At 40.3% G+C, this 25,394-nt stretch overlaps 1 long non-coding RNA gene across 7 annotated transcripts; it reads right to left on the bottom strand.

Annotated features, from left to right (window-relative positions):
- Positions 1-17,970: 17,970 nt before the first annotated feature.
- LOC127916615 (uncharacterized) lies at positions 17,971-19,852 on the bottom strand. 7 transcript variants are annotated; one of them, XR_008095393.1, is made up of 3 exons: positions 19,762-19,852; positions 18,576-18,627; positions 17,971-18,523 (listed from the first exon to the last, which is right to left on the bottom strand). It is a non-coding gene; the product is annotated as an uncharacterized LOC127916615 (long non-coding RNA). The 7 variants fall into 7 exon arrangements; XR_008095391.1 differs by having other exon boundaries at positions 19,736-19,826; XR_008095390.1 differs by having other exon boundaries at positions 19,710-19,800.
- Between the last annotated feature and the right edge of the window lie 5,542 nt (positions 19,853-25,394).

Genomic DNA, 25,394 nt, shown 5'->3' with positions numbered 1-25,394 from the left:
AGGGTCCAGAGTAACCGAGCTCCTTCACAGTTTTATTTGAGACGACTGATTAATTGTCAGATTCAACAGAAGATCTTTGTTTCTTGGGACCTAGAACAAGCATCCTTGTTTTGTCCGAGTTTAAAAGTAGAAAGTTTGCAGCCATCCACTTCCTTATGTCTGAAACACAGGCCTCTAGCGAGGGCAATTTTGGGGCTTCACCATGTTTCATTGAAATGTACAGCTGTGTGTCATCCGCATAGCAGTGAAAGTTAACATTATGTTTTCGAATGACATCCCCAAGCGATAAAATATATAGTGAAAACAATAGTGGTCCTAAAATGGAACCATGAGGACCACCAAAATTTACAGTTGATTTGTCAGAGGACAAACCATTCACAGAGACAAACTGATATCTTTCCGACAGATGAGACCTAAACCAGGCCAGAACTTGTCCATGTAGACCAATGTGGGTTTCCAATCTCTCCAAAAGAATGTGGTGATCGATGGTATCAAAAGCAGCACTAAGGTCTAGGAGCACGCGGAGAGATGCAGAGCCTCAGTCTGACGCCACTAAAAGGTAATTTACCACCTTCACAAGTGCAGTCTCAGTGCTATGATAGGGTCTAAAACCAGACGGAAGCATTTGGTATACGTTGTTTTTCTTCAGGAAGGCATTGAGTTGCTGCGCAACAGCGTTTTCTAACATTGTTGAAAGGAATGGAAGATTCGATATAGGCCGATAGTTGTTTATATTTTCTGGGTCAAGGTTTGGCTTTTTCAAGAGAGACTTTATTACTGCAACTTTTAGTGAGTTTTGTACACATCCGGTGGATAGAGAGACGTTTATTATGTTCAACATAGGTGGGCCAAGCACAGGAAGCAGCTCAGGACAACTGAGCTTTGGAGGAATACGCAGATTCAAAGAGGAGTCCGTAATTTGCTTTCGAATGATCATGATCTTTTCCTCAAAGAAGTTCATGAATTTATTACTGCTGAAGTGAAATCCATCCTCTCTTGGGGAATGCTGCTTTTTAGTTAGCTTTGCGACAGTATCAAAAATAAATTTCGGATTGTTATTATTTTCCTCAATTAAGTTGGAAAAATAGAATGATCGAGTAGCAGCGATACTCTTTGATACTGCACGGTACTGTCTTTTCAAGCTATTCGGAAGACTTCCAGTTTGGTGTGGCGCCATTTCCGTTCCAATCTTCTGGAAGCTTGCTTCAGAGCTCGGGTATTTTCTGTATACTAGGGAGCTAGTTTCTTATGACAAATGTTTTTAGTTTTTAGGGGTGCAACTGCATCTAGGGTATTGCGCAAGGTTAAATTGAGTTCCTCAGTTAGCTGGTTAACTGATTATGGGATTAACTCACCATCACATTATGTGATGGTGAGCTCTGAAGAAGCAAGGTCCCTTTCCAATTATGTAAATGGTGGCAGGTCTCTCAATCAGATGCCTTCCATATCTCACAGCTGTAGCTGATTGTTAGTTGAGGCCCAATATTTATTTCACAGGCTTGTGTAAATTAAGTGAAATTAATCTGTGTCTCTGGTTCCAGGCAAGCATGATAAACACAATCTCAAAAGCTCTATTTGTGGACAGTTGTGTGTATTCATGGATGCCAAGGGAAACAGGCTTCCCAAAAACACTGACCAAGAAAGAAAAATGTTTCATAATTTTCCTTCAATTCGCAAGAAGCTGAAAAAGTGTTGAAGCTGAAAAAGTGGAGGCAGTTCCTGTTTTCTTTCATTGTATCTCACTGGAGAAAGCATTTGAGCAACCAAAACTGCACCCCTCTGTCCCTGCATGTGTAGCCAATCTATCTGATGCTGTCTGGTCAAGAAGAGCATGAAATTGTTGCCACCCATAGCATTAAATGCAAGGGAAGTGCACCAAAAAAAAGTTTAAAGGGAAGCCGGTTTGGATTTGGCTTCACACCAATAACATCACAGAGAGCAAAACGTCATTGCCAGAAACATTTTTAATTGTGGCATCTTGTTGTGTTTTTGTCCTCCGGTGGCTAGCTAGATAGCTACCTTTTTCCCTTTCCTAAATGGATGGAGATAGGGATTTGGACTTGTGGTTTTACTTAATTCTCCGTACTGGCCAATGATTATAATGGTGATTCTGATCCAACCATAAATTCATACATTGTGACCCTGGCCTGAGAGGATGGAAGTTCAATTTGTAACTAGATGTAGTAGGCTAATGTTAATTAATTGGCTCATCGTTGCCCATGAAAAGAAGTTAGGCTAGCGAGCAAGCATTTTAGCCAGGTAGCCTAGAACAACAAAAAGTAAAAGCTTGTACTGTATGACAGAGTCATAGACTGTTTCGTCAACATGAAAGAAGTTTTTTTTTCTACAAGAAGGGTGAGTCAACATGTTTTTTCTATGTGCACACACACACACACACACACACACACACACACACACACACACACACACACACAGAGAGAAATCAGAACCATGGACAGCTACAACATATTTAACTTACGTGATTGGAATAAAAAATAATAATTTTTTAAAAGTTGTAACTGTATTAGACTAAGCATATGTGATTTGATGATGTTGAAATGTTGAAGCTGAAAAAGTGGAGGCAGCTCTTGTTTTCTTTGACTTGCATTTACTCTCCGCGGTTCTAAATCAATAGTTGTTTAGTGGTCTGAAAATGTCAGAAACATTAACCATGCTGCAGGTCATGTAACTGTTTGTTTGTTTTGTGATGAAACAAAGGTTGAATGTATTCTGCCACTGTGTCTCCTTGTCTCGGCCTTAGGCCTATATATCACGGTGGTAAGGCATATGAACTAACATGTTATAGAGAAAATAACACAATTATCAAAACTCACAGGTTTTAAATGGCTTATTTTTTGGGGGGGTCAGTGATTTTACCCACACACCCCTACTGTTTGCAGTGCACTTATTAAAGATCGCTCCACTACCCCGTTCCCAGGGAAGCACATCCCTTTACTTTCATTCAATCAGGACAGCTCCTCACTTGCCTGCTCCCTGGCTCCGTTAATGAGATCAGATTGTTCAAGTTCGGATGATATTCGTCTCCTGGATCCTCAAATCAATCAAAATTACCGTATCGCTGAGGCTTCATCTAGGAGACTGACGCTCCTTTTTCAAGGGCTCGGAAACATACCCTGCCGAGTTTCCATGGATACAGACATTTTTTTTATGGGATGATTGGCATGAAGGGGAATCATTATCCATGTAGACCTTATGTCATTATAAACTGGGGTAGAGAACATTTGAAAACAGTTACACATACCCCTCCCTCCCCGCTCTCTCTCCCGCTGTCTGCAAACAGCTTTGATGCCTCCCCCCCCCCCCCCATCTCAGTATTTTAAAGCCTGGGGAAATAAGGTCAGAGCAAAGACAGGTGAGCCACAAATAATAACACTGGAGTGAATTTGAGCTCATAGTGAAAAATTATTCACTGGCCTTTGTCAGTGTCTTTGTACTGCACAGATACATAATAAACGCAAGTGTGTGTGTGTGTGTGTGTGTGTGTGTGTGTGTGTGTGTGTGTGTGTGTGTGTGTGTGTGTGTGTGTGTGTGTGTGTGTGTGTGTGTGTGTGTGTGTGTGTGTGTGTGTGTGTGTGTGAGTCATATCAGTCAGTGAACATGATGTTGGCTCTTATGTTGTAATCTAACACATTTTGATTGCAAATCCCTGTTGTACACAATGATGTGTATAAACCCTGGATTGCTAAATCTATGTATTGGTCATTGAAAGTCTTCGAAGCTACTAGTTGGCCATATTGGCACTCCCCGTAGAAACTATGATCCATAGGAATGAATGGAATTCTACAGTATTCAATTAAATGTATCAAGAACAAAATGAAATTTGGGGACAGTAACATTAGTAATGTAAAAACCTTAGACTTCAGGGAAAACATTTATATATTTTTTATTTGTATGTTTAGCTCACATAATATAATTACAAATTATGCATTAAGGTGTCTGTAATAGAATAACCGTGGCAGAAACTAATGTAGAAATTAACTAATGGCTTTCTATAGCTTCAAAAATATAATTTTAAACAGTGAGGGAGTGCCAAGATGGAGGCGGCGCGGTGGCTTCAACACAGCGCCCCCTCGCAGTCATCTAATGTAAATATTCATCATTGGCTGGGCCCCAAAATCACCATACCAATTGTTTTGCAATAAAATAATGAACAATAAACAATAACCATTCCTATTCCCTTTTCCCTGGGCAGGCTGCAATCCTGTTTTCTATTACACTGTAATCGAGAAATAATGTGGCAAAAGAAAGAAATAAGAGCAATTTCTTCACAGATACAAGTATTACTCAATGCATCTGAAACATTTGATAATGAGAACAAATGTAGAATATTCAAACTTATTCTCCATGTAACATACAACAACTACTCTTTGAAGTCTCTGAAACAATGCATGTAACCCTTGGGAATGCAATAAAGAAACTTTAAGCAAGAATTTAAAGCACGTCAGTCGTTTGCTCTTCATCTGGGAAAAACGTCAATAACCATTCCAACACATCCACAAGTTGTACATTGAGTCACAAAAAGCAAGTTTAATGCTACTTTGCGCATAAAATATAAATCATAAGCGATCATTGTATTAAACTGGCACACTCTATATACAAAGGTATGTGGACACTTGTCTGTCCTGGGTTGCAACACTCACTACCAAGTTCCAAACTGCTTCTGGAAGCTACATCAGCACAATAAGTGTTTGCAGGAAATTCATGAAATGGGTTTCCGTGGCCGAGCAGCAGCACATGCCTAAGATCACCATGCGCATGTTTGATGGAGGAGAAATAATGGTTTGGGCTTGGCCCCTTAGTTCCATTGAAGGGACATCTTAACACTACAGCATACAATTACATTCCACATTGCTTCCAACTATGTGGCAACAGTTTGGGGAAGGCCCTTTCGTGTTTCAGCATGGCAATGACCCCGTGCACAATGTGAGGTCCATACAGAAATGGTTTGTCGATCGGTGTGGAAGAATTTGACTGGCATGCACAGAGCCCTGACCTCAACCTCATCGAACACCTTTGGGATGAATTGGAACACTGACTGCGAGCCAGGCCTAATTGACCAACATCAGTGCATCAGCCTACCCAGAAGAGTGGAGGCTGTTACCATAGCGGCAAAGCGGGGACCAACTCCATAATAATGCCCATGATTTTAGAATGAGATGTTTGATGAGCAGGTGTTATGGGAGAAATTATGTACATATAAGGAACAACATAAATATTGTAACACAAAAGAGAGATACACTTATAGAGTGCATTTGCCATTCTGGTAAAATGCATTGTCTATTTTATAGGACAGGAAGCCAGAGTAAGGCCATGAGAGTATGGGACAGCTGGAAACACTAAAAATGGAGACACATAGACGCCTAGGATAGCTGGACATACAAAGGTCAGAGGGATATACAAAGGAGGGGGTCAGCCAAATGACCAACTGATGGATTATAGACATAGTTCACATATTCTTAGGACATGGAGATGCTGAAGGAATGACAGGGGAGACACATAGTCTGCTGATCCGAGATAAAGAATGCATTAAGCTAAATGCAGGGACAAAGCAAGCCTAGAAAATATAGGAATGTATAGTAGTTTTAGTATAGCTGAGCACGCTAAAAACAGAAGAGACACATAGTCTGCTGACCCTAGATGACACACATACAAAGGAACACATGGAGTTAATTACAGGGTCAAAGCATAGGCCATAGGATAGAGGGACGTATATTATCTTTAGGTCAAAGCAAGGGTCTTGTCATCATTATAATCTGACGGAAAGCAGATATGGGCGTTATTGGGCTGAACAAGCAGGATGCACGGATTGGGATGTAACTTCATTTTCATATGGGAGGGATTCATGTGGTATGTGTATAACTCAGAGCGAGTGCTCTGAAAAAGTGTGTGTGTTCCGCGGACCACTCTGGCTTGCGATACTTCTTTTATTAAAAGCCTATGGATTTCACAAAGTTCTTGATTGCGTCATATTTGAACCGATTTTCCACTACAGTGTCCACATACATTTTGTCATGTACTGTAAATATGATTGTGGTGAAACATCAGCCATTTGCTGCTGTAAATGTAAATGTAACAAGAGGAACAAGGAAGAAAATACCCCTTAGTTGCGGAAGCCATCAAATGCTCTCATCTGGCAACTGGAGGACTACTGGGTTTACATAATCAAGACAATCCCCTACCATTGGGCCCTTGAGCATGGCCCTTAACCCCACAACCAGCTCTACATCCAGGGGCACTGCACTGCAGCTTGACCTTGTGCTCATCTCAACTGTGATGTGTGCTGTCTGGTGGGTGGGGGGTTGAGAGTGGAGCAGAAGAGACATTTCCATTGTTTGATGTAACATATGTTGCATTGTATTGTAATGCACCACATCAAATCAATATTTAATCATTCCTGTTTCGTCCACTTTATTGCGACTGTACATGTGTATAGTCTAATTGTTTGATTATAATGTATGCCTGTATCTGCGATGCACATGGAGGGTATGTATCTAATTGTGTGTCTGCTCAGACAATACCTTCTTAATTATACCTTAGGGGATTAATATAGCCAGGATTGAATTAAGTTTAAATAATTAACCGTTATTCTGTAATGCACTTCCGGCAAGGATTGTGTAAGCTGTTTTGAGAAACTAGAGTAGGATGAGACGCTTCAGAATTCACGTGATGTGCACTACGATGGTCAGCTGCTCTCTGAATGTATACATTTTGCACTGCAGTTTAGGAAAGGTATGAATCACTGAAGATATAATTTGTACAAAGTGAACCTGGCTATCCCCTCCTATACCTTTATAGTCAACAAGAGATACTGCTATGTTTAAATTGCTGTTACATAAAAGCCTCAATATGCTGGTTTATTCATGTTAATGTTGCTAGCTAAATCACCATATTCAAACGAGGACGCCTTACTATTCAGTATCTAAATGAACAAAAATGGCAAGAATATTCCTCTAACAATGGACATGAGCGTTTTTCAAAACAGGCCTCACCAAATAACCAAAATTTGTTACCCCCAAATCTGCTGATGAAACAGATGTATCTATTTTTATAGGAACAGCACTGGATTTATACACTGGCCCTTAGTGTGGGACTGCCAAGTCTAGCCCTCAGTGCTCTGTCACAGAGAGAGACGAGCAGCATTCAGAATAACACCTTGTTTGGCAGGGCTAAACAAATGATGTCATTAGCCTCCACAGTTTAAGAGAGTGGTAATGAGATGCTGGTACTGCACCACACACATGCATCACCACAGGCAGCAGAGTACACAGTATGTACTACACAAACACGCAACCCAGGACAGGTCATCTGTTGATTTATATTATAACGTGATTACAGGGCTCGCCCCAGAATTGGACTGTAACTTAGACTCTTCATTACGCTACCCTGAATAATGCAGGCGGCCCTGGCGAGATCTGATGTTTGAATTATGAATGGCCTCTCCTCTAGAGTCTTCGCCTATTTCCCCTGGGGCTTCTCTTTTCCCTGCTAAGGTCAGTTATCCGAAAGACCGAGACCTATCCGAGAAGGCCAGCGATCAGTGAGAGAGGTCCAATTTTTATTTACTCTCTTGCCTGTTTTTTACTGAGGCCCCCCGGGGGTGGCCGGTGAAGGACAGTGAGTTGGTGACGAAGGAGTTGGTCAGGGTTAATTGAACAAGCCTAGAAAATGGCGCCCCTGTGAAAGGTTCATTAGGGAAGCAATGAAAGACGACAAACAGGTGGGCTGGTCGCTGGTGCAGTGTGTGAGAAGATAAGGAAGAAGAGTTGATTCATCTTGGGTCAGACGCCGCAGACATTGAGATGACCTGGTCCAAGCTGGTTTACAAAAACAACGGTATTTGTATAAAGCTCATCTGGTCTCAGATTACAAAAGCACAGTGGGTTTCTTATAAAGTCTGCACAAACATAGTGCTGGATCAAATGCAGTGATGCAGCCCTATGATTATTATGAGAGCATAAGCAAACAAATTGTAGCTGGTTCCATATTTAGCATAGCATGCATTATTTACAAAAGTATTTTAAACCCAAAAGAATGAATCATACAAAATACTGTCAGCATGGCATATTATCATCTATCCCCCATACACTGTACAAACAACTTCCTCTCTCTATGAGTCAAATATTTCAATACACAATGGTACCCACAGTTAGTGTCCCTGCCTTGGAGAAACCCCAAGGTTTACTGCCAGCCAAGTCGATTATTGAATTCAGGTTACTCCCTTCAAAAGGCTCTCTATTTTTCCCCCCAGTGCCAGTTGTGCACCAAAGATCAGTGGCTCTCATTAATAAGGGATTTCACTGTCCTCTTTCATAACAAACTAATTAAATCCCAAGACCTGCCTTGGCCTTGCACCTACTTATTAGTAAATGAGAGAAAGGGAGAGATGGCACCAGCTGGGGGTGGGAGAACAGAGTTGAGCTCACTGTCAAAGAGTGGAGAGTGATGCCTCTCAAACCGTTATCGGAAAGCAAAGGCCCAAGACTCAAAGAAAGGATGATACACAGAGTAGAATAACAATCAACATGTTATCGAGCCTGTTGTTGTTGCAGAGCTGGCTGACGAAACAGAGCCTTTCATAGCAGGGGATAACAATCACCTTATTACCACTGCCATAGTTGTATTGTTCAATCAAACCTTGACAATGGCTTAGTCTGAGATGCTCGCTAAGCTACACTATCTGCGTGTGCCCTACATATTTCACATCTCGTTTTCACAACGGTAAATACTATTCTCCTTAACCAAGCTGTGCTAAGGGAATAGGTCAATCTAGTCTAGTGATTTTATTTTCCCACAAAACCATTGAAAAACAGGAAATGACAGAACTCAAGATGTTTACACATCCTGCCATTGGCAAGCTTTTCAGCTGACCCTTTCTAAGTTTAGCAACTATTTCCCTCATGCAGTGTTCCTTTGAAAGATAGAAAATGAAGAAAAAGCTCACAGCTATTCCTTCAGCATTCGCAAACGCACATTATGACTTTAGGGACTTGTCAAAATAAACTGACACCTGCCTTCTAGCTGGCTCAAGTGCTTTGCTTTTTGCATGGTGTCATCTCATGTTTGAGAAAACATCTCTCTCTCTGTTTTTATCTCAATTTAGCTGTCAGGAATCACTTGTAAACACTACGACACAATGCTACTAAAATAGCACCTTAGGGTTGATTGTGTTAGGCCTATCTATTTGAGAGGGAGAGAGAGGCGATGTCTACGTTCCCTGCGGCATGAACAGTCCAAGCTGCTTCCTAAAAAGCATAATGTGACTGTGTTTGTGTATGTGCTTGTCTGTATGTCTGTGTAATTGCATGCATAGCTTGTGGGCCCGTAACTCTCACTCTGTGAAATTAAAAGTGCCATAGTAGATAATAAAAACATGAGACTACACCAACAAAAAGGCAGGCCTGCTGAACTAGCTGCTCGCGGTAGAAGTTTCCCTGAAGTTAAAGTAAGGGGTAAAATAGGCTGCTGAATTTCCACCCAGGCAATTTTACTATTTGCAAGTGTTTCTAATGGACAAAACATGTAGAGACATGTTTGTAAGGATGTCGGTCTCCAGATTAAATGGACCCAAATGGACTTTTACTTGGTCTGATGATGCAGAAACTTTTCGTATGACTGAACTGGAAGTCAATTTCAGACAAATTTCACATTTGCATGCTAAAAGGTCTCCCGTATGTTCTTGGAGTGCATTCATGCCTTTGATAGGCTTAGGAGACGAACTGTAGAGGGCTACACCAGCAAGCCGGCTTTGAAGGATTGAGAAACTAGCCCCTTCCTATTCCACCACTTCTAACTCCAACCCAAGCTATATTTTTCTAAGTATAGATATTGCCCCCACCAGTGGACCTGCTCCCATACTGAGAGAGACAGAGTCTGGACTTGAGACCTATTACACACAAGGTAAATTAACTGCTTGGAAAATTAATCGGCCTTGATTCATCAAGACCAAGTCTGGTAGAGTGCAACAATAAATAATACAAAATTAGAAAGTTGGGGACCTGCATTCTTCTAAGCCCATAGAATATCAGAAATGTGAACACCGTGCCCCGAATATGTTAGGCATTTTATGCTTTTCCCTCATGCGGTTGGTAAAGCTTTTATGGCTGCCATTGAGTCTAATAACCTATGGCCGTTAGATTCAATTGGCAATTGTGCCATTCATAATTAATTAACTTCTAATTTATCAATTAATTTCTGTGTGCAAAGCTCATAAATGACTATTTGGCCATACCAGTATCCATAAAATGAATTAACAAAATCAATTGTTGAAGCAAGGATTCATAATAAAGGTGGCAAATGTACAGCTTGAGATTCTTTACTTCCTCAGTAAAGCTATTTGTTCCTTGTACAATGACACCATAAGTAATGTGTAACAATAAGTGCGTTTTAGGCTCAAACACATTTCCACAACATCACGTACTGAAATGACAGTAAATCCTACAAGAGTCAGTTGGAACTGAACAAACAGCATGTAAACCATTGGCCCAGAGATGCATCAGCTGTACAAAAACATTGTGGAACGGGCACTGAATTGCATTTCCACCTTGTGTCTGCCTGGTGTCTTAGTCCAGGCTAATCAAGACAACTTTCCAATCGATACATTTTTTGGGCCAAGAAGCAGCATCTGGGGATTAAGCCAATGCTTGGGTACAAAAGATGGTTATCGCCCAGCTGAAAAATGAGCTGCTAAGTACGAAGGTCTTGCAGATAACTTAAAACCCAGCTTGAGCAAGCAGGAAATAAATTGCATCTCTGAGAGAGAGGCAGTGAGGTTTGTATACAAAATGATCCGTGGAAGAAATAAACACAGACAAACGCTTGCTGGCGTAGAGGCGAGAGAAGGCCAAGATGAGATCAGTGTTCTTTCAGACCATTAGGAGACTGTGGCTGCAGGGAACCCCACTGCATATCAGCGAGGAACCAGACTTTTTTTATCCTCTCGTCCCATTATGGGTGGAATCCAGTGCGGCAGCTCATTAATGTTCCGGGAACTGTCGCTCCTTTGAGGTGATGGAACATAAATATGGAAGGTGGAAACACAAGGTAGATGTTTCCTAGCCCCTTCACGTATGACACAGCTTCCTGAAACTCTAAACTTTTCAAAGTCGTTGTTATGACAAAAAAATATGTAATAAATACGCCACACAACATCATTAAAATACTGCTGCCCGTTTTATGTGATGACTTTCCAGTAAATGTTTGGTATGATACTGCAAAGACAATGAATGACACTGCTACACTTAAAAATAAAGATCCCCATCCCACCACCTTTAGCAATGCATGTTTAGTAGCGTTGGCAAGCCATTAGCAGACATGCACACGTTTTCTATTTCGGCGTAACTGCCTTCAGTGTCGCCCCAAGTACAAGACTTGATTTGAATAACAGAATAGGAAAGGAGGTCTGTAAATAAGGAAGTGAGATCGATGTTGGCTTTCGTCTTGTGAAAACAATTGCACTGCTATAGTTTATGAACATCATTTTCCACATTTAAAGACGATTGTTTTCAACTGCTTTCTGTAGTTCATTGCATTTCAGGGAAACATATCGTCGCTGTCGGATGGAAACCTCATCTCCAAAACAGAACATTTCAGGAAATGGACAAAACTGGCACATTTTACCAATAACGTACATACAATTTAGAAAATTCAGAAGGTATTTCGAATACATTTTCCTGCTTCTAGACTTTTCAGAGTACATTGAGGGTAGTTACTGCTTTAAATGCATGTAAAAAAAGATATATGTTTTTACCAGACAGCGACAATATAATTTATTCCAAAATAAACACAAAGGGTAAACCTTATAAAGCTGCAGTGCCTTCAGAAAGACACCTCTTGACTTTTTCAAATGTTGCTGTGTTGCAGCCTGAATTTAAAAATGAATAAATTGAGACTGGCCTACACACAATACCCCATAATGTCAAAGTGGTATTGATGTGAATGTAACATGGTTCAGTCTGCTTTCCAACAGACACTGAAAGAAAAATTCACCTTTAAGCAGGACAACAACCGAAAACACAAGGCCAAATATACACTGGAGTTGCTTACCAAGACGACATGGAATGTTCCTGAGTGGCCTAGTTACAGTTTTGAATGCAATTGCCTTGAAAATCTATGGCAAGACTTGAAAATGGTTGTCTAGCAATGATCAACAACCAACTTGACAGATCTTGAAGAATTTGTTTAAGAATGTGCAAATACTGTACAATCCAGTTGTGCAAAGCTCTTAGACCAGCACCATACCACCCTGCATACCACTGCTGGTTTGCTTCTGAAGCCAAGCAGGGTTGGTCCTGGTCAGTCCCTGGATGGGAGACTAGATGCTGCTGGAAGTGGTGTTGGAGGGTCAGTAGGAGGCACTCTTTCCTCTGGTCTAAAAAAAGAAATACCCCAATGCCCCAGGGCAGTGATTGGGGACACTGCCCTGTCTTGGGTGCTGTCTTTCGGATGGAATGTTAAATGGGTGTCCTGACGCTCTGAGGTCATTATTGTAAGAGTAGAGGTGTTAACCCTGGTTTCCTGGCTATGTGTTACATGTTCTCAAAACATGTTTTCTCTTTGTCATTATGTGGTAGATGGGTGAGAAAATATATATCTAATACATTTTGAATTCAGGCTGTAACACAGAATGTGGAATACGTGAAAGGGTTTGAATACTTTCTGAAGGCACTTTACCTTGTACCTGTAATATACCGTACATACTAGTAGTTACATAACAGGGCACTTTTATCACCAAGAAATAACAGTGAGCACAAAAGTAGTACAACACAATATTTACATTTAATATATGTGACTGGATTTGGTCTCATGTAGCAACATTTGAAATTGGGTTTTTTACTTTGGTAAAAAGTAGAGACTCAGACCTACAAAACGGTATATCATACAGTGCATGGGAACGTAACTCTGCTTTGAATGTTGACACACTTGCAACTGAGAAAAGGGCATTTTAGTGTTTCGGTGAGAGAGCTCTTCTTTGTCTACACCCATTCAGCATCGTTCAGGTGTGGCAGGTAGCCTAGTGGTTAGGGCGTTGGGCCAATAACCAAAAGGTTGCTAGATTGAATCCAAAAAGAAAAAATCTGTCATTCTGCCCCTGAACAAGACAGTTAACCCACTGTTTTTAACTGACTTGCCTAGTTAAATAAATAAAAACATGTTCACACCCTCTTAAGCTTTAGCCCCACCCATCTCCATGCATTCAGAGCGCACACTTGACCCTCTGGCCGATGATTTTTTTTACCTCTATATAACATGAAAACAGCCTAACCAGCTCTGCAGGCAACAATTTCATTATGCTTTTTTGACGACGTTTACTGATACCGGCAATATTCAATGAGTATTGTACACTTTAGCTTAAGACATGTAGCTAGCTACCTAGGTAAACAATGAACCTAGCTAGGTAAACGACATGTAAGATCACACACACATCACGCCACCTAACTTTAGCTAGGGAGCCTTCCAGCTAATGCTAGCTAGCTTTAGCTTGAAATTAAATTACTTTCTGTCAAAATTAGAAACGTTTAATATCTGAAAATGTACTTATGTAGTAATGTGTGACCTACTTTGGAACTAAATATTTCAGCCCATCACTCCAGCATTGTCTATGTACAGTATGTCCATGTAAATGCGTGAATTATAAACCCCTTCTGTAAAGTGTTCCTGGGGTTAACCAGCAATCCATGCAAATTCCTCACCCACACAGTCCACTAATAAGCAACAACTTGTGACCACCTAATCTGAAGAATCTACGTTTTTCATCTCTGCTTCACAGACCAGTGGGGTGAGTGATGTGTGAGGACACTGCATGCTAAGCAGTTTCCTACCCGGGCCTACTCCAATACCCTCCACCCACCCTCCCGCATACACCCCCTGGCAGGAGAGGTTGAAGGATAAGCCGGGTGAATCTCATTCTAATTAACTGCATGGTAAAAAGTGCAAAGTCGCTGGGCTTGGAGAGTGGGCCATCCACACTCGTCATTAGCGTAATGTGGGCTGAGGTCGCCCGTTCGCTCAGTTTACTTTTAACCCATGTTTATGTTACATATCAAAACAAAAGGCCTTGAAGGGCTTGCTCTGTGCTTGTCTTTGCCAAATGTAATTTAGCAAGAGGCCTGAGGGGTGAGGAATGAGGATGAGACTATCTTGTAGCGAGCCAAGCTGTGCTTTTGTCTTTCTATCCTCCCACGGTGTTCTGCTGATACTCATATATTCCCCCTTGAAACTCAGGGTCAGCTGATGCTCCACCGTTTGAATTCCCTTCTGATGTGGCAGAAATCTAGTGTGTTTGTGATGTAACTGGGGCCTTGAAATGACACTGTCCCTGAGGGTCCAAAATGGTCTGGCTATGTTCACCTCTGACCTGATTCTGTGGTGTTGTCTGCCATAATAGTGACTCACATTGACTGGAGTAGGGTGACTCGCTCAGGTCGGAGTAGGGTGACTCGCTAACTGACTCGCTCAGGTCTCCCACGGATTGAGTCCATGGAGACAGTTATATAATTTACTGATCTTTTAACTGAAGACAATTATTATTAGTCTTTGGGCGTAATTTAAAAGTGCAGTATCCAGCTTCTATTCCATGTCAACACAGTGGCCCTAACATTTGTTTTTATTTTGATGGATTGAGGGAGAGGGACCTTGTTAGAGCAACATCAAATGATAACATTAATCAGTTCAGTTTTTGTTTTGTTTCAACGTTGTTTATGTAATTGGTCCACAACCAGACATTGACGAATACTGTGGTGTGTCCCTTTAATGTCGCTGGACACAAACCTTATGCACATCACATTACATGCTGTGTAATCATTCTCCCTCTTCTTGTAAATGCTTTCCCAGCCTTTACCTCTGTCTGCCACGCCCCCCCACCAAATACATCTCACGCTATGCAGTAATACCTCTCTCTAAATTGTTATCCTATTTATCAGAAGAGTATTCAATACTTTTTTTTAGTTCATAAATCACTGGACCAAACATTTCACTAAATAAAACCTTTGGGCAATCATACCAGTCTACAAAAGCCAATACGTCTCCTGGATTGGTGTAATTCATGTCAGGAGAGCAGTGATTAGATTCACATAATTCAGAACACCCTATCATCAGCAACTATTTCACCAGCCAATATCCGCAAAAGGAATAACACACTACACTTAGTCTGTACTGCAATGCAATGCGGGTTACAAGAGATGGGCTCCATTGCAAGAAATTCCTTCAATGTGCTCTCAAAAAAATAAAATATGGAGGAAAGAGTGTGGTTTAAAATGAACTCCTGTTGTTGAGATAAAACTTCAGAGAGAGAGGCTAGAGTATACCGGAGTCTATTTTTTTGAAATGTTCTCCTTATTTCCATCCATTTAGGTGTAACCTAACTCCCTCTGTTTTTCTCTACTGTTATTTTGTCGAAGCCGGAGGTCCAATCCAACCGTTATAAGGTCAGATAACCCTATTCCCTCTCCAATAAACACATTGAGATAGTAAACAACATTCCAAAAGCAGGAGGTGCTATTTTGATTGGGTCTCCTACTCGACTCCTCGCCCAGGCCACCACCAGCCTTCTCCAGAGCCTTCCCTAACAGTCCCCCTGGGTGATAGCCAGCCAATTGGTAAATACATAACAACCTGTCAGCCACAGTAAATACAGAATACCTCACTCCATCACTTACATCTCCAGGTGTTCGCCAGATAAATAATTCCCTCCATCACTCACATGCACACTGAAGGTGGCTTACAGCTAAAGCTCAAGTAAGCCCCATTCTAACTATACCCAAGAGGGAACTGGCTTATCAATAGCAGACCACAGAATTGCATCCCCTTGCTTTTGGCAGGCATCTTCCCGTGTTGCTAGCATGGCCTTGGATAACGTGCAATTGGACTGATCATGCCGGTTAAATTGATCGTTGGTTAAATTCTATCGCTGTGATTGCACCCTGTGCCTAATCTCGTCTGATTTAAATTGATTGTTGGTTAAATTGTAGCGCTGTGATTGCTCCCTGCTCCAAGTCTCGTCTGATTGTGGCTTTTCTTGGTTACAATCTGTCCCTGATTTTGTGATGGAACCTTTCTCAGAGGATTCAGGAATTCGAGAAATGTGTAAGTACTAAACTTTTAATAACATACCTGGAGATGTATGCATCCTAACAATATACAATTTTTTTTAGAATTACAATCATATTATATCGCAATCAAGCAGATACATGTTATGGGTATTTAATCTGGCCAAAAGGTATTGCTTTGTAATTCCTCTAACATCTCAAAATTGCAATATTATCATACAGCATTATTGAACCATATGCAAAGATATCTCAACAATGCTCTTACAACTCAGGTGGTCTCCCCCACCACCACGCCAATGAGAACTCCTATTGTCTGTCTCTCTCCGCCAACCTAGATGGGTGATTTAATGTTACTACCTAATTCCACTCGTCCCACCTGCCCCTTGCAGAATTAATGTCCCTTTACTATGAATCTATATTGCGTAGTACTCTCCATTAGTGACTAATAGTGTCTTTATTTCACGATTGGTGAATTGCTGTCAGCATCAGACATAATTATGATCATTATCGCCAGCTTTTCTTCATCAGGAAAGCCTCAGGTCAGAGCAAGGGGTAAGTTTGACATGTATGATGAGGTATCATGAGCCATAAAAATGATGGAGAAGGACCAACATAGGTAAATACTTTCGCTTTATGGGGAGAAATGCAGCTCTCTGATTGTCAGTATAACTCAAGATCATGTTTTCATTATGTAGGCCTACAGCGCTGGTTCTCCGGACCTCAAGGTAAAAAATACTGCAGATTGTCATTATTTCCCTCCAATCACGGACTGATTCAGGCCCGGGATACCAGGTGGGTGCAATCTATCTACTACCAGTAAAAGAAGAAAACCCAAAAAAGAGGAACGTTGCACTGCAATGAACCATCAAACCACCTATTATGACATCCTACACAAGTTATTACATACTACACAAGTTATTACATACTACACAAGTTCTGACATACTACATCGAGAGAATACAAATGTGCACAGATATGATCAAATCAAATCAAAATCAAATCCTATTTTATTTGTCACATGCGCCGAATACAACAGACCTTACAGTGAAATGTTTACTTACAAGCCCTTAACCAACAACGCAGTTTTATGAAAATACCCCCCACCCCCCAAAAAATCAATAAGATATAAGTAAATAACAATAGCGGAGCTATGTACAGGGGTACCAGTACTGATTCAATGTTGATCCAATAACGTGTTTCCTTTGTAATGCTTTTATTTGCAATCTCAATTAAATGTGTCAATTAGGCTCTACAGTAAAATATTTTCCATTTTCAGTCAGAAAAGTCTGTACTTTCTGTTTTGAAATACTATCTCGACTCAAGTCATCTCAGCAGCACGGTTGTTCTCATTTCATTTCAGAGTTGTTGAATGCTTGGGCGATGATCAGTAGGTAATATTGCCCTTGTACCAGCGATGCCATACGGCCACAGTGGTGTCGTTAGATTTACGGTTATTATGGATTAGATGCAGATCGTGTCACCGTGTCAGCATGGCTACAGCTGTTGAGTGTCACCCAGGGTGTATTGGGCATGTCTCACTCCATTTGACCATACTGGTCTCATTTAGTCCACAGTTTGAGAATGCGCATCATAAGAGGATAATTGTGCATGTACAATGGGATGGCCGTTAACATGCTTTCCATTTGAGAGAGAAAGACCTTCAAATGTACCAGGAGGTCCCAGGGATCTATATACCATAGTCTTTTCCAGAGCACATAGCCTCCTGACCTACAGACACATGCAGTACTTACTGCTTCTGATCTAACTGCTACTAATTAGGCCTGTCTAATCTATAAGATAAATACACATGCTTATTCCAGTTATTCTGGAATGATGCCACTAAGATACAGTCAACTTTTGTTTTTCTTTTCAACACATTATAGAAATAAGTTCCTGCAATAATCCATACTGTACCTAAATCTTTATTGCAAATACAGGCCCCATCAAGTACAGTAATACTGAAAACAATCCCATTTCCCCTGTAGCCCCCTGTAACACGTGCAATCCCAGTGCACTATGTCGACATATGACCGGGGTGAAGATCTAGGCATCTTAAACCCATTATCCAATCATGGAGCACCTGGTGCGGCAGAAAGGGAACCGGCATAATACATGAACTAACATTTGGCTTTGAGAACAGTACGATTGGCCTGACATTCTGTGACATTTGCAATCCCGCGGGAGTATTCTTTTGAAAATGGACAATATCAGACCTAACAGGAGAACAAGATCCATTGGTTAACCTCGGGCAGGGTTAGAGCCACCCACAGCAATGTCAAACAGTTTGACAGCTTTTATAATACCTCTATCAGTCAGACTTTATTAATACCTGTATCAGTCAGACTTTATTAATACCTGTATCAGTCAGACTTTATTAATACCTGTATCAGTCAGACTTTATTAATACCTGTATCAGTCAGACTTTATTAATACCTGTATCAGTCAGACTTTATTAATACCTGTATCAGTCAGACTTTATTAATACCTGTATCAGTCAGACTTTTTTAATACCTGTATCAGTCAGACTTTTTTAATACCTGTATCAGTCAGACTTTATTAATACCTGTGTCAGTCAGACTTTATTAATACCTGTGTCAGTCAGTGTCACGCCCTGGTCGAAGTATTTTGTGTTTATCTTCATGTATTGGGTCAGGCCAAGGTGTGGCATGGGGTTTTTGTATTGTGGTGTGTTTTGTCTTGGGGTTTTGGTGTTGGTATTGGGATTGTAGCTTAGTGAGGTATCTAGCAAAGTCTATGGCTGTCTGGAGTGGTTCTCAATCAGAGGCAGGTGTTTATCGTTGTCTCTGATTGGGAACCATATTTAGGCAGCCATATTCTTTGAGTTTGTCGTGGGTGATTGTCCTTAGTTTCTTTGTTCCTGTCGCTGTGTTAGTTGACACAAGTATAGGCTGTTTCGGTTTTCGTTTCGTTATTTACATTCTTTGTTTTGTAGTGTTTGTGTTAATTCGTGTTTACGTTGTTCATTAAACATGGATCGCAATCTACACGCTGCATTTTGGTCCGACTCTCCTTCACCACAAGATAACCGTTACAGTCAGACTTTATTAATTCCTGTATCAGTCAGACTTTATTAATACCTGTATCAGTCAGACTTTATTAATACCTGTATCAGTCAGACTTTATAAAATACCTGTATCAGTCAGACTTTATTAATACCTGTATCAGTCAGACTTTATTAATACCTGTATCAGTCAGACTTTATTAATACCTGTATCAGTCAGACTTTATTAATACCTGTATCAGTCAGACTTTATTAATACCTGTATCAGTCAGACTTTATTAATACCTGTATCAGTCAGACTTTATTAATACCTGTTTCAGTCAGACTTTATTAATACCTGTATCAGTCAGACTTTATTAATACCTGTATCAGTCAGACTTTATTAATACCTGTATCAGTCAGACTTTATTAATACCTGTATCAGTCAGACTTTATTAATACCTGTATCAGTCAGACTTTATTAATACCTGTATGAGTCAGACTTTATTAATACCTGTATCAGTCAGACTTTATTAATACCTGTATCAGTCAGACTTTATTAATACCTGTGTCAGTCAGACTTTATTAATACCTGTATCAGTCAGACTTTATTAATACCTGTATCAGTCAGACTTTATTAATACCTGTATCAGTCAGACTTTATTAATACCTGTATCAGTCAGACTTTATTAATACCTGTATCAGTCAGACTTTATTAATACCTGTATCAGTCAGACTTTATTAATACCTGTATCAGTCAGACTTTATTAATACCTGTATCAGTCAGAATGTTTTAATACCTGTATCAGTCAGACTTTATTAATACCTGTATCAGTCAGACTTTATTAATACCTGTATCAGTCAGACATTATTAATACTTGTATCAGTCAGACTTTATTAATACTTGTATCAGTCAGACTTTATTAATAACTGTATCAGTCAGAATGTTTTAATACCTGTATCAGTCAGACTTTATTAATACCTGTATCAGTCAGACTTTATTAATACCTGTATCAGTCAGACATTATTAATACTTGTATCAGTCAGACTTTATTAATACTTGTATCAGTCAGACTTTATTAATAACTGTATCAGTCAGACTTTATTAATACCTGTATCAGAATGTATTAATACCTGTATCAGTCAGACTTTATTAATACCTGTATCAGTCAGATATGAAATATAAGCTGTGGACAACCTAGGCCTATATCTGCACAATAGGGTACATAGCTAAGAATTGTACAGATAATAGCCAAACATAGCTCATTTAAGATTATATTTTATGAACGTTGGAGGCATTAGGGTGTGTTACAGTCAAGATTCTAAAATCCATTTCTCAGATTGTGTTCCCCACAGTGCATGGTGTTATATCAAGATTAAATATTCATGAATCCTAAAATAAGTATCCGCTGAACTTGACCTACCATTGATTATGTAACAACACTAGAACCAAATATTATCAGAGCTATTTAACAGACAACTTCCCAAACAACTATGTTTTATCGACTGCATATGGTATATATTGCTGTCATTCTTTGTGAGAGTGTGAGAATGATGTCTGAAGGACATGTGATAAGATCAAGTGGACAAAGCAGTGACATTTTATTGTCTCCTTTTAACGCATGGCTCTCATTTTTCCAATATGAAAATATATCATACAACTGCACTGCTATATTTTTCTATGACAGTAAATCATGCAAGTGTAGCAGCACTCTCTATACAGTTTACCAGACACTCACCCTTCTAAGGGAGGTTTGGAGATGCATCAAAAAACAAGACTCAATTCAGACACGGGGTTTGTCCATATGCAGCATGATGAATGTTTATTGGAGACTCAACACACGTAGGAACTCAGAAGTGCATTTGCTATGGTGCCACGTGTAATGTATATTTTACAACTGCATATCAAATACACATTGTCATGTACAGTGGGGTCCGAAATTATTGACACCCTTGATGAAGATGAACAATAATGTTACGGCTCTCGTTGGTAGAAGGAGACCAAGGCACAGTGTGGTAGGCGTACATTGTAACTTTATTGATGACACCAAACAAAAATAACAAAGTCAAAAAACGAAAGCGCACAGTTCTGTCAGGCTACAGAAACGAAACAGAAAACAAGATCCCACAACCTAATGGTGGGAAAAAGGGCTGCCTAAGTATGATCTCCAATCAGAGTTAACGATAGACAGCTGCCTCTGATTTGGAACCACACTTGGCCATAAACAAAGAAACAGAAGACATAGAATTTGCCACCCGAGTCACACCGCGACCTAACCAAACATAAAGAATAATAAAGATCGCTAAGATCAGGGCGTGACAATTAATGACTGTAGAAAATAATTTATAAAAATACTGAGCTATATTGTATATATAAAAAATGAAAATGAGATGTTTCTATACTAATACAATTGCTCAGAGTAAAGAGATTGTGCTTGACAAGTAATACTATTTTTTATTGACACCTCTAAAGATTCTTAAAAAATAAAAAAATTAAGTTTAGTGTTTGGTCCCATATTCTGAGCACACAATAACTACATCAAACTTGTGACTCTAAAAACTTGTTGGGATGCATTTTATGTTAGGCTTGGTTATGTATCAGATTATTTTGTGCTCAATAGAAATTAATGGTAAATAATGTATTGTGTCATTTTGGAGTCAATTGTGTTACAGTGCCTTGTGAAAGTATATACCCCCCTTGGCATTTTTCCTATTTTGTTCTCTTACAACCTGGAATTAAAATTGATTATTGGGGGGTTTGTATCGTTTGATTTACACAACATGCCTACCACTTTGAAGATGCAAAATATTTTTTTATTGTGAAACAAACAAGAAAAAAGCCAAAAAAACAGAAAACTTGAGTGTGCATAACTATTCACCCCTCCCAAAGTCAATACGTTGTAGAGGCACCTTTTGCAGAAATTACAGCTGCAAGTCTCTTGTGGTATGTCTCTAAAATCTTGGCACATCTAGCCACTGGGATTTTTGTCCATTCTTCAAGACAAAACTACTCCAGCTCCTTCAAGTAGGATGGGTTCCTGCTGGTGTACAGCAATCTTCAAGTCATACCACAGATTCTCAATTGGATTGAGGTCTGGGCTTTGGCTAGGCCATTCCAAGACATTTAAATGCACCAGATCTTATTTAAGGGCTTCATAGCAAAGGTGCTGAATAGATTTGCACACACACATTTTTTTTAAACATGTTTTTTTCTATTTCACTTCACCAATTTGGACTTGTTTATGTACTATGTTCATTACATGAAAGCAAAATAAAAATCTATTTCAGTTACATGTTGTAATGCACCAAAATAAGAAAAACGCCAAGGGGGTTATGAATAATGGGTTAATGAATAATGAAACTGTCATGTCAACCTGTGTCATAATCTGTCCAAATACAGTGTAGGTCCTGTAGTTATTTTTCTTTTGTTAGAACAATTCGCCCAATGTAGCTAGTAGCAGCAGGTATTTAACATATGGCATTACAACAATTGCATTGTACATGCCCGTAATCAATTGTACTATTTTGTTAATTTTTTTTGCATTGTTTAACTTATTTTTTAACATATTTTGTACATAATGTTAATGCTACCATTTATTATGACCGAAAATAACTTCTGGACATCAGAACTGGGATTACTCACCACGGACTGGAAGAACATTTTTCCTTTAATGAGTCAGATGAGAAAGATATACTGCTCTCCCAGGAACAGGCTCAGATCCACGCCATTGGCGTGAAGAAAAGACAGAGAAAAAGAGGAAGCAGATCAGGCTGCTTTTGAGAATCCGTAGGCGAGCGCGTAAACTCCCATTGCCATTCATTCTACTTGCTAACATGCAATCATTGGAAAATAAAATGGATGACTTATGATTATCCTACCAACAGGACGTTATGAACTGTAATATCCTATGTTTCACCGAGTCGTGGCTGAATGATGACACGGACAATATAGAGCTGGAGTGATTTTTAATGCCCCGGCAGAACAGAGAAGCTATGTCTGGTAAGACAAGGGGTGGGGTGTGTCTTTTTGTCAATAACAGTTGGTGTGCGATGTCTAATATTAAAGAAGTCTCGAGGTATTGCTCGCCTGAGGTAGAGTACCTTATGATAAGCTGTAGACCACACTATCTACCAAGAGAGTTCTCATCTATATTATTCGTAGCCATCTATTTACGACCACAGACCGATGCTGGCACTAAGAGCGCTCTTAGTGCTAGTTATCGGCTTTGAGCTAAAGGCTAGAACTGCTGCTTTCAAGGAGTGGGACACTAATCCGGACACCTATAAGAAATCCCGCTATGCCCTCAGACGAACCATCAAACAAGCAAAGCGTCATTACAGGATTAAGATTGAATCCTACTACACCGGCTCTGAAGCTCGTCGGATGTGGCAGGGCTTGAAAACTATTGCAGACTGACATTTTCAACCTCTCCCTTACTGAGTCTGTAATACCTACATGTTTCAAGCAGACCACTGTAGTCCCTGTGCCAAGGAAGAAAAGGCAAACTGCCTGAATGATTACCACCCAGTAGCACTCACATCAGTAGCCATGAAGTGCTTTGAAAGGCTGGTCATGGCTAACATCTACAGTATCCTCCCGGATACCCTAGACCCACTGCAATTCGCATACCGCCCCAACAGATCCATAGATTACGCAATCGCACTCCACACTGCCCTTTCCCACCTGGACAAAAGGAACACCTATGTGAGAATGCTGTTCATTGACTACAGCACAGTGTTCAACACCATAGTGCCCACGCAGCTCATCACTAAGCTAAGGACCCTGGGGCTAACACCTCCCTCTGCAACTGGATCCTGGACGGGTGGTAAGGGTAGGCAACAACACATCTGCCACTCTGATCCTCAACACTGGGGCCCCTCAAGGTTGTGTACTTAGTCCCCTCCTGTACTCCCTGTTCACCCACGACAGCATGGCCAATCACAACTCCAACACCATCATTAAGTTTACTGACGACACAACAGTGGTAGGCCTGATCACAGGCAACAACGAGACAGCCTATAGGGAAGAGGTCAGAGACCTGGCCGTGTGGTGCCAGAATAACAACCTATCCCTCAATGTGAGAAAGACAAAGGAGCTGATCGTGGACTACAGGAAAAGGCGGCCTGAACAGGCCCCCATTAACATCAACTGGGCTGTAGGGGAATGGGTTGAAAGTTTCAAGTTCCTTGGTGTCCACATCACCAATGATCTATCATGGTCCAAACACACCAAGACATATGTGTAGAGGGCATGACAAAACCTTTTCCCCCTCAGTAGACTGAAAAGATCTGTCATGGGTCCCCAGATCCTCAAAAAGTCTAGGACCAAAAGGTTCCTTAACAGCATCCACCTTCCAGAAGACTGCTGAACAATTAATAAAATGGCCACTGGACTATTACATTGACCCCCCCCCCATTTGTTTTGTACACTGCTGCTATTCACTGTTTATTATCTATGCACAGTCACTTCACCCCTACCTACATGTACAAATTACCACTAACCTGTAGCCCCACGGCAGGGTAGCCTAGTGGTTAGAGCATTGGACTAGTAACCGGAAGGTTGCAAGTTCAAACCCCCGAGCTGACAAGGTACAAATCTGTCGTTCTGCCCCTGAACAAGGCAGTTAACCCACTGTTCCTAGGCTGTCATTGAAAGTAAGAATTTGTTCTTAACTGACTTGCCTAGTTAAATAAAGGTAGAATAAAACACTGACTCGGTACCCCCTGTATATGGCCTCGTTATTGTGTTACTTTTAATTATTTTTTCTTTAGTTTATTTGTAAAATGTTTTCTTAACTCTTCTTGAAATGCACTGTTGGTTAAGGGCTTGTAAGTAAGCATTTCACTGTAAGGTCTACATACACATGTTGTGTTATGCATGTGACAAATTCGGTTTGATTTTATTTGTTTGCATCAAGAGTGGTGTGGCTCGGAAAAGATGATGAAAGATGAACACAACTCATTAGATTTATGTCCTTGAAAGCCAGTTCAGTGGTTGAAGTACGCCTGTGTACTGAATCTGAACAACATTTACCTCTTCTTGTTAAGTGGACCTTAACTTTGTGTATGTCCCCCTTTGAAGGTTTTCTACTTTCCATTTAGAGTTGTATCATCAGAGTGCTTTTGGAAAAAACAAAAATAAATTTTCTCTGAAAATAAGTCCAATGACACATATTGAAAAGTGCTATAGACCCAATTCCTGTGCTCGTTATGAAAATTTGGCTCCGCAGTTTGTCATCAGAAACCTCTGTTTGCCTAGCAGTGGATACGATCACTTGCAACTTCAAATGCAGCTCATGCAAGTTAACAAACAGGTAATCAGATGGTTA

This window comes from Oncorhynchus keta, chromosome 37 (genome assembly GCF_023373465.1).
Source record: "Oncorhynchus keta strain PuntledgeMale-10-30-2019 chromosome 37, Oket_V2, whole genome shotgun sequence".
NCBI lineage: Eukaryota > Metazoa > Chordata > Actinopteri > Salmoniformes > Salmonidae > Oncorhynchus > Oncorhynchus keta.
Note: the sequence above shows the minus strand (reverse complement) of the source record. Positions and strands in the feature narration are given on the sequence as shown.